Raw genomic sequence first — 14,649 nt, 5'->3', positions numbered from 1 at the left:
ACATCTGTGAGATTTTAAATGCATCTGTGTGTGAGTATGTGCATGCATGGGTGTGTGCCTCTGTGAGTTTGTGTATGCATGGAGTGAAGATTTCCCTCTGTGAGTTTGTACAACTACAAGTGCAACAACAGTACTGGGGACAGGATGGCGAAGGTGTGTGGTGGCTACTCCCCCTGCCCGGTATGCCCGCCGGCCGCTGAGCGTCTACTTGTTGTGGGCGCAGGTGGCCAAGAGCAGTGTGTGCCTCAACATTTGATTAGCTGGCCAAGCCTATTTTGGGGCGACTGTGGGCATACATAGCTCGGAAGCAGCGTTGGAAGAACTCTCAATCCCTGGCAGCCAGGATGGACCCCAAAACAGCTGGTGGCCTCAAAATCTCGGACAGGGAACCCAATCGGGAACACAACAGTGCGTGGGCAAATCCCTTCCTTAAAGGGGGGGCTAATGAAGGCACAGCACCAGAAAAGATAGGCCCTGGGGACCAGACTCTGATAGGTCAGCGATGGAGTTTTTTAGGAGAATGGGCCGGGAACAAAGGTCAATGACAACTGGGAAAGAGCCCTCTCAGCCTTCTCAGATATCGGAAGTATCCCCAGCCTCGAAGCACCAGGGCCTGGATATCAGCAGCCAGAGGCTCCTGGGGTGTGTAAGGAAGCAGGGACCGAGGTAACAACAACTCCCGCAGACCAATTATGAGTACTTTGTCACAAACCGTTACTCCCCGCCCCCTCCGCTAAGTGACTCACAAAGTACTAACATGTGGGCTCCACAGGATGTCCACCCCCGAGTGTCTCCGGGTGGGTGGTGAAGTCCAGGCCTCAGGGGTTAGGATTGGTGGGGTTTGTACGCGGGGTGGGGTGAGGGTGTCTGTTAGAGAGCTGAGGGCCATTTTGCGTCATTCCGACCCTGTGGTCCTCTAGTGAGGATTCCAATCAGTGTGTTTCCTTGTCCCTCCCTTTGTAGATTATTTTCTTCAGGTTGGCTTTTGGGGTTTTGCAGGTCTGGGGCTTTAGGTTGTCGCTTTGGGCAGGTGGCAAGTAGTAAGATGCTCACGACAAGCCGGAAGGGTTGGGGGCACTGTAGAATTAACTTTGGCAGAGGGACACAGGGGAGCCATAGTTGAGTGAGGGGGGTTGGCGAAGGCTGTGGATGAAAGAAAGGGGATGGTGAAGATTTAAAGTTGTAAGAATGATTTGGTGCCTTTTATTGTTGGGGTGGAGGTTTATGGGTCGGGTGTTAGGTTTGTGTTTACTGTATTAGTGAGGCGATTAATTTAAAATTGTAAAATGTTTTAATGAAGTTTCAGAACTGCATACCTGTCCTATTGAAAGTGGCCTTTTGCTCTTACGTGGCCTGGTTTATTTCACCATCTAGCCCGAGGGGGGATATGGGGAATGATTGCAGCATTATGGATGCTTCTATACAGGCGGTTGATGTTGCCTTAAGTGGGGGACCAGAAATTGGGCGTACGATAAGAAACACCCATAGTGTGGTGACAGACCCCATGAGAGCAAACTTCTAGTCAAAAGACCGGGGAGGTTATTCTTGGGAAAAGGAAAAGCCACAAAACGAACAAAAATGTATTTGTTAAGACTGGGGCAGAGGCCGATTTAGTGGAACATTTTTTTCACTGTTGGATCAATCTGATTGGTCTGGAGAAGACATAGTTGAGATGGCTAGGATGGGAGGCAGGAGCAGTGTTTTAAGCTGCTCCAATGAGGTGAGTGAAGGGAGGAGGCCCTCTCGGACAGTTCTGGTGAAAAGCCCCCCTGGCACACGCTGAATCTGGAACACTGAGGAAAGGCTAGCTTAAAATAGGATTATTCAGTAGTGCCAAGGTGGAAAGAGAACTCGTCATCTGCCCAGGCGGAGGAGGGCTAAAGGATATGGCCTCAGCTGACCCTACCACTTTAGAGACTATGTTATCAGGGAATTATGACCCACCGGGAGGAAACCAGGGCTGATAGTCGAAGGGCACAGGCCGCCAGTAGAAAACTGCAAGGCGTATTACGAAAAGTTGCAAAAGCAGAAAAAGCATGCTCTGAATTTTCTGATAAAATGATTGAAATGGAGAACAGAGTAATAGCCATAGAGGGGGACCTGCTAATGAATCAGAAGGTGGTGACAGAGCATGAATCACAATTGACGGGTACCTAATGGAAGCCCAAGGAGCTTGAAAATAGGCTAAAGCGTAATAACCGGAGGTTCCGTGGGGTTACAGAAGGGCCGGAGAAAGATGACGCTCACAAGTTCATTATTGGTCTATTCAAGAAAGCCTTTCCAGATCTAGCAGAGTGGAACTGGGACTTTGAGGTCCAGAGAGCACATAGGTTTCCTTTTAAGCAACATCGGCGCCATGTGCACGAGGGTGGCAAGCCAAGGCCTATCTTAGTATTCTTCAGCGACTTTCTTCTCCGGCAGGCCATCTTCAAAAAGGCTCACACTGACTCAAAGCAGTAGGCTGATGGACACGCGTTTTTTGCCAAACTAGACTTTTGTCACGCAATGGTGGAAAGGTGGTGGCTCCTGAGGCAGTTGATCCAACCTATCCAATCCAAAAGAGCACAGGTGTTTTTATGAACCCTGCTAAGTTAAAGGTCATTTGGCAGGACAAGGCCTATTTTTTGCTTCTAAGGTCAAGGCAAAAGACTTTCTTGAGAGCCTTGGGTAACACAGGGCGTGGAGGGCTTGAAGCATTTTATCCCTTAATAAGCAATATTAGTGTGATGGGGTGATCCGCCGTGTTCTTGAGTAAAGTTTTGGAGTGGTAAGAACAGTAATATTGATGGAGTGACGGTTGGTGGTTGCTCAATGATGATGATAATAATGTTGTAATGTAATGTTTTTCACTCTGATGGGGTTATGCAATTGCCAACCATTAGACGGTAGTTTGTAGGCACACTTTTTCATGAGGTGAAGATTTTTGTTGAGTCTTTTAGGAGCATGCCTGGGGAGGGGGGTACACTACCATCCACAGCCCGTTGAGGGCCCAGTTGCCCCATTTGGGTGGTGGGGGGTGCTTGATGAGGGAGGCTAGTGGGAAGGGGAGGGTGGGTTGAGGGAGTGGGACAGGGGCAGGTGGAGGAGGGGGAGGGTTGGGACACAAGAGTTTTTTACAGCAGGGAAAGTTGTTGGACAAGCTAAGCTGCATCTTTACGAATGGCAGGATGAGGTGCTTAAGGATATTTTTGAAGTAGCAAGGAAACTATATCTTTGGCTGATTCCTGGCGTAGGAATATTAAATGCCTCAGAGTAAACCGAATTATCAAAGCAACATATGAATCGGCAGGATCAATGCTTGTTGTTTGAATGATAGGCGTAAGAGGGGTTAAACGGCACTAGACCTGAAAGCCTGATATTATTTGTATACAGGATATTCACATCCCGTGGGGAGGAGAAGGAAGTTGCTGGGGGGCCTCAGGTACTCACTCTTTTGTTGTACTACCCAGAGGATGACCTCTTGGGGAATGGTATCTATTATTGCTAGCAAAATGACCTACAAAGTGAATAGAAGTTTGGATGATAAATCAGGGAGGTGGGTTATCTCGAAACTATGGGTAGGCGGGAGGAAGTTTACCCTATGCTCTGTGTATGGCACCAGTCTAGATGAACCCGCTCTCATCAATTACCTTACCCTGGAGTTATCATTCTGGCCAGCGCCCCTCATCTTATGCAGGGATCTTAAATTACATATATCTGTTGGAGGGAAGTTTGGGGGTGCCACTTAAGTGCCGGTAGGAAGCCCTCTGTATTCAGAGCAGTCCAACAATTAGTCAAAGATCATGGCCTGGTCGATGTATGGGACAAATTGAAGGGCCTCAACCCTGGGTATACATTTGTCTCCTTTGCCCAGAAGAAACTGGTGTGCCTGGACTATTTTCTGATGTCTGCACCTGTGACCAGACAACTGGGAATTAAAATATTTTCCTAGGATACTCTCAGATCATAAGCCTTTAGTGCTTGAATGTGCAATTAAAGGCTTAGCTGAGCCATGTGGGATGTGGATGTTTGATAGGAAACTCCTTTTAGAGGCAGACTATGTAGAATATAAGCACAGATGGTTCAGAGACTTTCTGACAGTAAATCAGGGGACTGCCGCTAATAAGATGGTAAGCGATTTCATTAAGGCTGTCTCAGGAGGAAAACACGTAGCTGCAGCCTTTTTAAACAGAAGCAGAGGCGTAGTCAGATTCAAGGCCTATATGCTGACCTTTCACTTTTAGAAGCAGCACTGGCTAAGTGTATTATGGGAGGTCGGGACTGTGCTGACACACTGCAGAACATCACTGTATGTAAAGATAGAATCAACCAGTATTATAGTAAAGAGGTAGCTGTCAAGTTTAAGAGTTACTAAACAGAATGACATGAGTATGGGAAACATATTGGTAGGCTATTGGTATATCACACGAAATAGAAGGAGATATAGAAAGGGATACAGGCCACTGTAGACAAGCAAGGACAGAAGATGGAAAGCCCCACAGAGATTGTTATTGTTTTTAAAGAATTTCATGAAGAACGTTATGCAGAAGATATTTCTCCTCAGTCAGATAATTATGCCAACTTTCTTAGCTCCGTTAGTGGGAACACCTTGAGTGGAGAAGAGAGGACTGTTCTTAATTTGGCAATTCCCAGAACTTGAGGACATGATGACCGCTACCTTCCTCAGTCTACAGACGGAAGCCTAGTTCACCCCTCATGAGAGGATACAAATATTGTTGTCTTCAGGAAAAAGGGTAAGTCCCCTCTAAATCCAGGATCCTATAGCTCCACTGTATGGGAAGATCAGACAGGATTTAAGCAGAATTAATAACCTAAATTTGTCAATAGTGGGGCGTTGTAACGTCTTAAAAATGCTTATCTTCCTGAAAGTTCTTTACATGTTTAGGGATATACCCCCGGAAGTAAATAAAAGCTGGTTGACCAGTCTGGATGGTCTATGCTCCAGCTTTATATTTCAGTGTAAAAAGCAGCAAAGGGAAGCAAGATTTATGATTCTTCCCAGAAGTGGAGGGGGATGGGTAGTGTAGGAGGCTGGATCTTTGTACAGTAAACCAAAATGAGGTATACTGTGCAAAGAGTCCAGGTGTTCCCTTACTAGTGGACAGGGGGTTTCTCTAGCAATCCCAAGGGGCTCTCTTAGGGGGTAAGCCTTAGGCTTATCAGAGAAGAGTGTTAGACATTTGCTATAGGCATGCAGTCAATAAATGAGATACACAACTCAATAAGGAGATCCACACCAATTTATAAATTATAAATTATAAATATATATATATTTAGGTACCAGAATCAATATGATCATGTAAGCATGTTTTGCAATTTTCTGAAGCTGCAATGTTACCCTATTGGAGAGAAAACATGTACGGCAAACAGGTACTCCACAGCGACTTACAGGACCAATCTTCCAGACTTAAGGTGAGTATAGGGCAGGGACCTAGGCCACACCAACAGGTTACCTTAGGTGGCACTGGGGGTGGCTGGGTGCAGTGGTGCAGTTAAGCGTTGGGTGCCCCATTGAGGTCAATGGGGATGGGTCCGGTCAGAACGATAATGCAGGTAGGGACTGGGGGACCAGTCCGTGTGAACGAACAAGGGGATTCAGTTCTTGCGATGCTCAGGGATGTAGGGACATCTTTGGTCCTCTTCTCCTCTGTTCAGCGGCGGCTGGGTGCAGAGGTGTCTTGGACCATCGGGTTTCTGTCAATGGTGGCGGTCCCGGTAGAGGGGGCCTGCAGAAAGAGGCTGCGGGCGTGGACTGGGTGTCCAGTATGACCAAACCAACAACTGGACTCAGGTCTCACAAGGCTTGGGGACGTAGAGACACTTTTCTTCCTCTTCTCCTGGGTTGGTGGTGGCCGGGTGCAGAGGTGCAGTGGACTATCATGTTTCTTTCACTGGAGGCAGTTGCGGTAGAATGGGGGGGCCAGCAAAAAGGCTGCAGACGTTGTCGGGAAGTCCACAGTGGGAGAACTTTAGGTGGGCTTTGTCTCTGGAGGGCCTGGGAACCACGCTGACACCATTGGCCCACTTCAGCTTTGGCTAGGAGACACAGGTGCAGTGGTGCTGCATGCTATCAGGTTTTGGCAGTCCAGGGTCCTCTCAGTTCTTCTTGGGTTGCCTGCAAGAATGCAGGGGAGCAGTTCACTCTTCCACTAGAGTTCCTGGTTCTTAGGTGAAGGCTGGCAGTCCTCCCAGGCATTTGGATGCACAGGCAGCTGCAGGACGAGGCGTCTTTCGTATGATTGTTGAAGTTAGCTGGCAGGGTTGATGCTGAGTCAGTCACTGGTCTTCAGGAATCACTTTCGCATCTCTTTAGTGTCATTCTTCTTCTTTCAGGTCGTCAGGATCTGAATTTTCTGGTGCCAGGGGCTCCCCTAAAAACTGAATTTAGGGGCATTAGTGGAGTGTAGGGTAGTAGCCGATGGGCTATTTAGCCCTAGAGTCACTACGCCTCCTATATGACAACTTCCCATGGGAAGTGGGCTTAACCGTGTCCCAGAGTTCCTAGTCCTGCCATCACCAAGATGGCAGACTTTTTAAATTTTGTGTCCGCACCAGTCAGCTCACCTTAGGGGTGGGACTGACCTGAAGGGTGGACACGCCTCTCTGACTACTAATTTTCCCACCCATCCAGGGGACAAGTGGGCTATTTAGCCCTAGAGTCACTACGCCTCCTATATGACAACTTCCCATGGGAAGTGGGCCTAACCGTGTCCCAGAGTTCCTAGTCCTGCCATCACCAAGATGGCAGACTTTTAAAATTTTGTGTCCGCACCAGTCAGCTCACCTTAGGGGTGGGACTGACCTGAAGGGTGGACACGCCTCTCTGACTACTAATTTTCCCACCCATCCAGGTGACAAGTGGGCCTAGCGACAGGGGGCGTCGGCATCTCCTCTGAGAGAAGCCAGATCTGCATACCAAGGGCGAGTGGCTCTTTAAAGCCCCTGCCTTGGAATGCAGATTTGCAGGTCATCCTGTTGGGAGAGGTGTGCTAACACCCCTGCCAGAGCATGCTTTATTCCTGACCACCTGAGAGCTGAGGCTCTCACTGTTGGGGTTCAGAAATATGTCTATTAGTGGCAGGCTGGCTAAAACAAGGTAACCAATACACTAGCAGCTGGTATGTTTTCAGGGAGCACCTCTAAGTTGCCCTGTGGGTGCATGTATTAATAAATCCATCACTAGAATTGATGAGGGTTCATTAATAGCAGCGGCGGCTGCTGCAAATCTCAAGGGGAGGGGAGGGATGTATGTGGACAGAGACAAAGGGGGAAAGGTAAATTTAAAAAAAGTACATTACCGCCATCTCCATCTACTGCCGCCTCACGATCCTCTTCCTTCCATGTGGTGCCCCTGCTATTTATTCACTAGGACACCCAGCACAGGCTCCCCAGCAATCCTGGTGCTGCTTACATGCTAAAAATAGCATGTAAGCTGCATCAGGATTGGTCTGAGCAGTAGTCACTGCCGCTCAGACACAAGCCTGGGGTCTGTGCTGTTTCACCAGCCTGGCTGAGTATACAGCCGGTTTGGAGAAACCTAAGTTCTTATGTGTGTTTGGTTGGCCTCAGACGGCCTGCCAAACACACATGTGCACTCAGTGCACTCCCCCTCCTCCCTACTCCAAATCCCGTGGGCCAGCCCCGCCCCTCCCTGTACTGCTGGCTGAGCCAGTAGATAAAAAATGAAACAATAGTGGAACTATTGTTTCATTTTTCATCTCTATGATTGTGTACCTCTGTTGGCTTGTGTATGCATGGATCTGGAGTTATCGATCCACCCATCAGACTGTGCAAGTCTGGTGTAAGATCCTTCCTAAACCAAGGTTTCAGCAATATAATCATGACATTGCATTGCATATAGATCTGTGAACCACAGAACATCCAACAGAGTTAATCTGGGTAATAAATTGAGCATAGGAGCTCCAGCACTGTTGATTAATTTTAACCCATGAATAGTTGATTAAGTTGAAACCAAATGCCCTATTATCTTAACACATTTCAGGACATGTGCATTCCCTTCTTTAGGACATATGCATTTCTAATTCTTGAAATGACATGGGCACAGCTCAGCTTCAGCCACCAAACTAGGACAATCTCTGTTCTGCTCAATCCTCATTGCAAGATTTTTCAACAGTCTCATTTATCAGCCATAGTCTGGCATTTCATATTTTATGCCTTCATTAAGCTTCTCTTACATGGATACACCATAGCTGATTGGAATGCCCCAGGAGAACTAGTGCACTTGGCCCTGCTTCAGGCTGTAAAAAAAAGGCTGGACTGTAACATGGAAGCACCATCAGCAGTTGGCGCATTTATCATCACTTAGACACTGCCAGTGGTGGTGCTATTTAAGTGTTCAATAGTGTAGGAAAGTACCCTCTTTGTGGCATGGTTACCCCCAATTGTTGCCTGCTGTCAGTGTGTTTTGATTGTTTTCATTGATATCCTGCTAACTAGGAGATTGTGCTCCCTCCCTCTAAATTTGGTTGCTTAGGACTTTGCACACAATTGGCATACTGGTACCTCCATTAAGTCCCTTGTATGTGGTACTTAGGTACTCAGGGCATTGGGGCACCAGGGGCTCCCCATGGGCTGGAGCATGTATTATGCCACCCATGGGAGCCCAGTCAGAATGTGCCTGAAGGCCTGCTGTTGCAGCCTGCATTAAAAGGTGCATGCTCCCCTCACGACCCCTCACGGTGCCCCTGCATGACCAGAAGTGCCTCTATGAACTCCAGCTCCATTACACTGGACTTCTTAACTGGGGGAAGCCATTTTACCCCTGCATTGGACACAGGTCACACTACCTGTGTCCAGCTACTTAACGGTAACGCCAAACCTGGGCATGTCTGGTATCAGACATGCCAGAATCAAACCCCAATACAGTTGCCAGTATTGTTGTATGATTCCATGCACTCTGGGGGCTCCTTAGATGACCCCCAGCATTGTTCCTACTAGTCTCTGGGGAGTTTCCGAGCAGGCTGCGCTGCTTCCACTCCTCAGACCAGTTTCTGACCTCCTGCTGCTTGACCAGATCAGGCAAACGAAGGCAGAACAAAGGATTTCCTGTGGTAGAGGGAGGTAACACCCTCTCTATTGGAAATAGGTGTTACATGGCTTAGCAGGGGTAGCCTCCCCAAGCCACTGGTATGCTTTGAGGACCACATTTGGTGCCCTCTTTGCATAAACCGGTTTGCACCAGTCCAGGGACGCCCAGTCCCTGCTCTGGAGTGAAACTAGACAAAGGAAAGGGGAGTGACCACTCCCCTGTCCATCACCACCCTAGTGGTGGTGCCCAGGGCTCCTCCAGGTGGCCACTTGATTCTGCCATCTTGAATCCAAGGTGGGCAGTGGCCCCTGGGACCATCTGAGTGGCCAGGTCAGGTAGGTGATGTCACAGCCCCCTCCTCATAGGTGGCCATCCTGCTAGGTGACCAATCCCCTTCCCGGGCTATTTAGGGTCTCCCTCTTTAGTGGGTCATCAGAGTGGATGTGCAAGATTCCAGCAGGACTCCTCTGCATTGTTTACTTCATCTTCTGGCCACTGGGACTGCAACTGGACCCTCCAGGAACTGACAATCTGCAACTTCAGCGGTGACTCCGCTCTGCAACATTGTTTTTCAGGCTCCTTTCAGCAACTGCAACATTTCCCCGGCTGTTCATCATTTGAAGGCGATGAGCCTTCAGCCTGCACAAGAAGTAAGAAGGAATCTCCCTTGGAGTGAAGGAGTCAATCCCCAGCATCCGCAGGCACTAACTGCAACGACAACTGGCTGTGTGGATCTTCTCTCCTCCGGAGCTGCGTGGATCCTGCATCACAGGTGGTGGTCTGGGGTGGTCCCCTTGGTCCTCTCTACTGGTTGTCCAATTCGGGAGATGGTAAGTCCTTGCCTCTACTGGCAGGACAGTACCCCTGTGCATAGTGACTCTTGCAGCTACCAAGGCTTGTTTGTTCATCCTCCAAGGGATCTTCTGGCTCCGTGCAGCCCCAGCCCCCAGCACGCCTTCCTGGAAAGCACAGTCTCCTGCCTGCTACTGCAACATGGGACTCCTCTGTGTGCTGAGAGGGCCTCACTGCGACTCCTGTGCCTGCTGCCTGTGGGTTGCTGTGGAGGCTGCCTCCTCTGTGTGTGACTCTCCCAGCTGCTGAGGGTCACTTTGGACTCCTCTCCTTGGCTCGAGTCCCCTGGACGTTGCTGGCCCTCTTCAGCCTTGCAAACCTTCTTCTCCGACTCTTGCATTTGCCAAGGCTTGTTGGTGGTTCTCCATCACCACTAACCGACTGCATTTCGGCTGCGACGTGGGACATTACTTGCATCACTTCTGGGACTATTCTTCATTTCCTGTGCTGCACTGCTGATCTTCTTCGTCCACCGTCGACCTGTTCCTGCACCCACAGAAGGGTGGGTATTGTCTCCTGCCACAACGGCTCCAACTCGAACTGGACTTGGTCCCTTTCCTTTGCAGGTCCTCTTCTGTCAGGTACGCCTTTGGGTTCTTCCATTCTTGGTTGGGTATAATCCTTTTCCAAAGTCCTCCTGTTGGTTTTGGGGAAAACCAGGTACTTACTTCTCCTCTCCTGGTCGCTCGGGGTCACTCTGGTGCTCACCTCCTGGCGCTACTAGTTCCACACAGCTCCTTTTACTCATTTCACTTCCTTGGGTGGGGGACTGCCTTTCACATTCCACTTTTTTAGTATATGATTTGGCTCTCCCCTAGGGCCCTCACTATTTGCTATTGCTTTTACCAATGCCTATTGCTTTCTATGCTATTTACTGATTGCTAATGTGTATATAATAGTGTGTTTACTTACCTCCAGTTGGGGAATTGCCTCTCCAGTTTTTTAGTATTTGTGATACTACAATGAAGTACCTTTATTTTTGTAACACTGTGTGGAACTTTCATGTGTGTAAGTGCAGTGTGATTACAGTGTTATTGCATGAGCTTTGCATGTCTCTTAGATAAGTCTTGGCTGCTCATCCACAGCTTCCTTTAGAGATCCCTGACTTCCTAGACATTGTCTACACCTCACTGATAGGGGATACCTGGACCTGTTATAAGGTGATAACACCCTAGGTGCTCACCACACACCAGGCCAGCTTCCTACAAATAGGAGTGTCTGTACTGATAGAGCTATCAAGGGTGCCATTGCCCTAACCATTTCTTGATATGTGATAAACTGTCCCACAGTTTTTGTGAAGTGTTTTTTCCTAAAATACACTCTTTATTCTGTAGTGGTTGTTACCTCACTTGTCACTTTGCCACCTGAGAGTATTGACAGTTCACTGCTGCAAAACACAGTGCACGAGATCATAGCCCTGCACACCAGGCTCAGGTGTGTGCACTGCAGACCACAATCAGGGGCTAATGATCATTTTGGTTGAGGTCGTTTGTCTCTGGTGTCCTGGCATCTGTCATACTATGGCTCGAAACTGAGCCAAGGACTTCCCTTTCAGCACTTGAGTCTCAGGCCGGCGAGATCAAGCAGTCAAAGGCTTCTCACGGAGGTAGAGGGCAGGGCAAGCACTCAGAACTCAACAGTCAACCAACAGACAAAAAAATGTTATGTCTTGGTCATTTCTTATTTTTTGTAACAATTAAAGGGCTTGATTACGATCTTGGCAGACTGTACAAAGCACTCCCTTCCTTGGTCAAGAAAAACGTAGTATTCAAACAAAGGGGAGTGATTTGGGTCCTAGTTTATCGTACTCATCTTACAGGCAGTGCCTTAAGGCTTTGGAACTGGTTTTGGTTGATTCTCTTTCAAATTTAGGTGCATATTTACAGGTGGCTTCCACTGCTGGTGCATCACTTTTTCTGCAGCACACATAGAAGGAGGAAAATGCCTCCATTGATTGTTTTTGTGCAGGAAGGTGTCCCTTCCTGCACCACAATAATCACTTCTAGAACACAGACACCCTTGCACCATGGTGCAAGGGTACCTGCATTGGCGCATTGCAGCCAATTGTGCATCAATGCAGTGGAAGAAGTCAAGAATGTGCCATATCTTATAGGTACGGCACATTCCTTCCCTTTTCTTTTGACCCAGGGCAGTGCCGCAAGAAGCCTTTGAAGTGCTGCCCTGCGCCAAAATATTGTAAATATGCCCCTAAGTATGAACCATGGCTTCACAATGCACTCATGCCTGACATAGAATAACCTGTGAGTTCTGTGTGCAAAGGACAAACATGGAGAAAACACAATCATGCCAAATCAAGTACAATAGACTGCACTCTCATGTGACACAGGAAAAAAGTCTGCCCATAGCTAATTATCCACAGAACTTGTACCGGTGCCATCACCACTTTAGGTGGCTAACTCAGGACATGGAAAGTAGTGTCTTCTAGGTTATGACGGCATGCTTGGCGCTCCTCACTAGGTCACCATACAGGTTTTGAAACTCATGGTATCAGGGATAGGATTAGGTCTCGGTGCACACATTATAGTAGCAGGATTACACAGCCACACCAGTTTCACATGCAGTCAGGCATTCAGGGCCTGATTTATACTTTTTTAGCGCCGCATTTGCGTCATTTTTTGACGCAAAAGTGGTACAAATGTACAAAATGTATTTTGTAAGTTTGCATCACTTTTGCGTAAAAAAAGGATGCAAATGTGGCTCTAAAAAAGTATAAATCAGGCCCTCGGTGTGGATATATATAACGTTTATCATTCCGAAGACATTTCTGTCCCAACATATCCTATTGTTCAGTTCATTGACTACCTTCTGTGTGCTTACTGTGGTGCAGGACATTGGTTACCCCATCAGGCTCTGGGATGCAGAGGGTAGATGTGGCACATTGTCAACAGATCCCCAGAAGTAGGAACTGTGTCCTGATGAACACTGCTACAGTGGTCCACAGAGGGTAGAAATACACTGTGTGGAGAATATGGCGAATACCTATGGTCGTCATTGGAGGTTGCTACCTTGTTGCAGGATATTAGTTACCCAGTCACGCCCTGGGATGGGTAGAAATGAGAAGAAGGAGGACTATGAATTCAAAATTGACTGTGAAAGAGATTTCCTTTAAAACATTGCAAACAGTTAAGTATATATTTGGTAAACCTGCTGTCAGAAAAGTCCTTTCTTTAATCTTGGGGGGGCTTCAGGTCCCTGCATTATATAATAATCGCAAAATGTAAAAAAATCATGGAGGTGATGAGGTATATGTTTCTCAATTTACTAATGTTATTCCAGTTTTGTATGCAACATATATGCCAGTGATATTATCAACTTAGCAAAATAGGCTACATATAAGATTTGTCAAAGTGCAGCCCATTAATTATCTCTAAAACAATGTAGATTTTCCTAGTAATTTATGAAGGAAAGTCTTAATTTTATTAAAGACACGGAGGTGAGTATTATGCATTTTCTTTTCTTGTTTATTAAACAGCAGCATTCAAGAAAAACCACAACTCCCAGAAGGCCAAACACAAACAGGCCAATGGGAGACAAACAGTAGTCAGTAGTATTCACCAATCACAGGGCATTAAATTCCTAAATACCTATCTTGACTGTGAACAGCCCTCTTTTCTTGTGCGAGAGTCAAACAGTATGAAACAAAGGTAAAATAGAACAAATGATGCAAAAGGCCATAACAAAAGCCAATAAGTCTTGAGAAAAGTTCAATAACCGAATCTCAGAAGAGGAAAGAAGGACATCCAGATGGAGACGGTGATGCTGAAGAAGAGAAGCAAACGGAGATGAGCAGTGATGATCCGCTGAAGGATGATGTTCATGACGAAGCCTGTGAAGGAGTAACTGATGCTGAAAGGGAGGGAAAACAATTATAGAATTATTTGTTGAGGCGGGATAATGCTCACCTCTGTGTCTTTAATAAAATTAAGACTTTCCTTCATAAATTACTAGGAAAATCTACATTTTATGGCAAGACCGGAGGCTCATATTATGCTAGTTTAAAGTAAATTAATAACGTCTAAAGCAGCATGTTGTACTGGTTTGCAATAAAGCAATTTTAAAACATTATCATTAGACCAGTCAGCCGATTTGAAAATATCCTCCAAACGAGAGCCTGCCCAAAAAGCTTTGGAAGCCATGGCACATCTAGCAGTATGGGCACCAAAAGAGGAAGTGTCAATACCCGCTAAGGACATAACCCATTTAACCCAATAGGCTAGAATTGGGGAGGATACAGGTTTGAAAGGTTTTTTGAAGGAAATGAGGAGTTGGGATGCTGAGGAAGATCTCAAATCGGCTGTTTGTTGTTCATATATCTTTAAACATTGACCTACACAAAGTTTAGGGTGGTCAGGAAAGTAGTGGTAAAATACTGTTGTCAAATTAGTTTTTGTATGTCTATGAATATTAAATAAAACCTCAGAAGGGGTAAAATGACGGGCAGTGATATCAAGAGCTCTAACATCAGAAAGACGTTTAAATGAGACTAGGCATAGTAACATAGCTAACTTCGCGGACAATTTTTTCAACTAAAGCATGACGTTATCAGGCCAAGATAAAAATAGATTAAAAACAACATTAACATCCCACAACGAACTGTATTTAGGTAAAGGAGGAATGAAAAACTTTACTCCCTTCAACAGACGACAAACCAGAGGAGGTTCTCCAACAGGCTTACCGTTGATGAAAGGGTGGTGGGAAGAAATCGCCGACCTGTAAAGATTAATAGT

General features: G+C 46.8%; 1 protein-coding gene across 1 annotated transcript in view; it reads left to right on the top strand.

Moving 5' to 3' along the window:
- Positions 1 to 14,649, top strand: part of LOC138293548 (E3 ubiquitin-protein ligase TRIM39-like) — a 78,674-nt gene that overhangs the window by 12,106 nt on the left and 51,919 nt on the right. The gene's annotated exons all lie outside the window — the stretch shown is intronic.

The sequence above is a fragment of the Pleurodeles waltl genome, chromosome 4_2 (genome assembly GCF_031143425.1).
Source record: "Pleurodeles waltl isolate 20211129_DDA chromosome 4_2, aPleWal1.hap1.20221129, whole genome shotgun sequence".
Classification (NCBI taxonomy): domain Eukaryota; kingdom Metazoa; phylum Chordata; class Amphibia; order Caudata; family Salamandridae; genus Pleurodeles; species Pleurodeles waltl.
This window is presented reverse-complemented; position numbering and strand designations above follow the sequence as displayed.